The sequence below is a fragment of the Calidris pugnax genome, unplaced genomic scaffold (genome assembly GCF_001431845.1).
Source record: "Calidris pugnax isolate Ruff unplaced genomic scaffold, ASM143184v1 scaffold180, whole genome shotgun sequence".
NCBI classification, from domain to species: Eukaryota; Metazoa; Chordata; class Aves; order Charadriiformes; family Scolopacidae; genus Calidris; species Calidris pugnax.
Window position 1 is genome coordinate 1,056,737 of NW_015090916.1, and position 3,230 is coordinate 1,059,966.

A 3,230-nucleotide genomic window follows, 5' to 3' on the forward strand; every position below is an offset into this window, starting at 1 on the left:
AAAAAAAAAAAAAAAAGGTGGACAGCCAGCCTGGAAGAAGTAAAGACAGCACAGCAGGGAGATCACTGGACTTGGGAGGTTGCCATGTTCTTCCAGGACTGCGAATTCTTATCTCCAAGAGAGAAATGGAGGTGGAAATTCATACTCATCTCCCAGCGAAATGCCCAGTCCGTGTGGTGGGACAGTCAGACCTCACAGAATAAGGAGTTTGCAGTAAAGTATTACTCGTAACGACATCAGAGGGGCAGCTGGAGCCCGGCAGGTACGCTCCGGGGTCTGGCTGGGTCTCTGGTCTCGCTGTAGCTGGCAGAAGGGAAGGACCAGGAGCAGCAGAGAGCTCTCAGCAGCCACAGCGGGCCCTCGCCTCCCTCCTCACCCCTCATAGCTCCTGGAGACCAAAACGCAACATCCAAAGAGCAGGGGAACATCAGGTAGGTGCTCCACAGTGCACTCCAGAAGCCCCCTCTGTTAATGCACACCCATCAACCCCTATGGAAAAACGTGGCGTTACAAACAAGCCCAGTGTGTGAACAGAGCTGGAATCCTAACGAAGCGCCTCGGATGATTTATAAATGGAAATTATGTGGAAAACAATTCATTCGGCCGGTCACTCGGGAGATTTTAGAGAACAGAAACAAGGAAGGGTTTCTTGTGGAAGATGAGAAGAGACAAAGGGAAGGGGGACAGAAGGCAGGAAACAGAAGAGGAGGGAGGCAGCAAGATATCCTGCAGGTGCCCCATGAATCCCGGCCAGAGAAGCGGCTCCGGTTCCTGCCCAGCCATCAGAATAGCGCTCTCTTCCAGAGCACAAGGTCCCAACTTTGCATAACCAGGGCCTGAATGTAAATTGCTGCCTTGGTTAATACATAAATTGTCGACTGTTCCCTTCTATTCCAGCAGAGACAATTATGAATACAGGCCTCCTGCCCTTTAGGATGATTAACATTCCCTTTCGTTAGTGTCCCCAACGCTGCTGACCCACATCCAGCTTGTGAAATTCAGTTATATGTAAACTGCAACGTTCTGTGTCAGCAAGATGTGCCAGAGCTCAGAGCCGGGCGCGCACAGCACACGCTCTGCTCCTCTCCGGGGACAAACGCCGCCCTCCGCTTCAAAACGCCTCCGAAAACCCCGGCCCTTTAATCCCAGAACGGGCACCAAAATATTCTCCGCTTCTCTTTTTTAGGGAAAAGGGGCCGCAAGCCAGGAACGCTCACGCTGTTATCTTCAGATGCCATGTCAAAGTCCGCTTGACCTGGTAAACGTCCACAGGAGAGGAAAACAGAGCGCCTCACCAGCAGACCCCCTTCCATCCAGGAGATGCCACAGTTACTAATTTCACCTTCCTGAAAAGGCCTAAAACGCCAGGGGACGATATATTTTTAAGCTCAGGCAGACGTTGGCGCTGGGATTCCTTTCGAGACATCCGACGAGCGCGGTGGAGCCCGAGGAGGGGCCGTGACGAGCAAACCAGCTTTTCTCTAAGAGAATGTGACACGGGGTCAAGTTTGCGCAGGGATTTGGTGGCTATATTTGAACGCCGCCCGGGTCTTCTACGCAACTACTACTGGAAGAGATCACCTCGGGAAGGGGCTGCCAGCGCGCTCAGCCACCGGGCTACGGCTGCCTTCGGCCATCAAAGAATTCTTTCAGATCCCTGAATGGGACCATTTTGCCAGGGCTTCACTTTCTTCTCAGTCACTTCCATTAGGTCAAACTATGAGAAGTATCACCGCCGTGAAAACGCGCTCTCGGTGGCGTTATTGTGTATTCCCACTGCCGTTCAAAGAAGCCTTCCCGTGCAGACTGGCCCTTTCCAAGGCCTTCAAATGCCTCCCCCCGAACCTCAGGGGTCCCAGAGCCCGAAATGAGTAGCCCCCCTTTCCTCCCAGAGCCGGCAGTGACGGCCCTGCCAATGGAGGAGCAGTATTGAAACAAGAGCGCAGGCAAAAAACAATCATTCGCTTGCACTCCTCTTCACGGGCTGGGATTTGGAAGGAAACCTGACCTCGGAGCCGAGAACGCTTCCAGGTCAGGTTTCATCTCCCAGTGAAGAAAGCTCGGCCTTCCTAGCAGCAGCAGAGCCCAGCAGAAGACAGCAGTTCTTCCCCCACGGGGACTTCCCCGGCCTCTAGGAGCACCCTGAGTTCAGAGGGGTCTCATCCCCTCCCTGCTGCAGTGACCCCCACGCTCCATTGGGCTGGGTGGCCACCACCAGCTCCACCATCCCCACCGCCACCACCACCAGCAGCTCCACCATCCCTCCACCACCACCACCACAAGGAGCTTCTTCCCAAGGGCACCACACCACCCTCCCTCACTGCACGGTGGCACAAACGAGCATAAACCACCGTTCAGCAAAGCACGAGGCTTTCAAGCTTCGCACCCTCTCCCATCACCCCCAGAATCCAATGGCCCTGTCAATGTTCAACGCCACTCCCAGACGAAATTCGCGTGTTTTTTGCCGTCCTGCAGAAAAATATCACCTATACCCATGCCAAAGAGGGTCTCTGCTCTGCTATGTTGCAAAATGCGGAGTTGCACCTCTCAAAAGGGGACCCAGACTCCAGAAAGGAGGCTGAAAACAGGGGGGCAAGCAGTAGCCACGGGAGTTGGAGGCCCCTGAATTACCATCCCTGCTTCGAGCACCAAGATTCGGCTTTGTCGGGGGGGGAAGCAAGGGCCGAGGCCCCCAAAACCAGCCCAGCTGCCCAGGCAGATGGCAGCCGGGCTGGAAGGGCAGCGGCCGGGAGGCGTGAAGGCACCGGTTCTTTCAGCAATGGCTTTCCCTGGGTTACCTGGGCAGGAAGGCAGAGCTCCGAGGCGCCAGAGCAGGGCCCGGTTTGCGCCGCTGCTCCCGGGGGAGGGAGCTCCCGAAACTGACACGGGGCCCGGGCAGCGCGGGGGCTCCACCGGCGGGGCCACCGGGGCTGCTCCGGGGCAGGGCAGAGCAGCGGCGGGGGAACGGGGGCGTTCATGGAGGCCTCTCCGCTCCCGGCCCCGCTTCCAGCCCCATTTTCCACCGCGACACCCTCCGGAGCGGCCCCGGCTGTAGCACCAGCAGCCCGGCGTGACGGGAGGGACGGCCACGGCTGCCGCCACCTTCCCCCTCCTGGGGGACCCAACGGAGCCCCCGACCCGCCGCCACCTGCGGACCGGAGCCCCGGCAGGCCCCGCCGAGCCGTTCCTCCCCCGGCCCGGCGCCCTTCACCCCGGGCGGTATCCCCGCC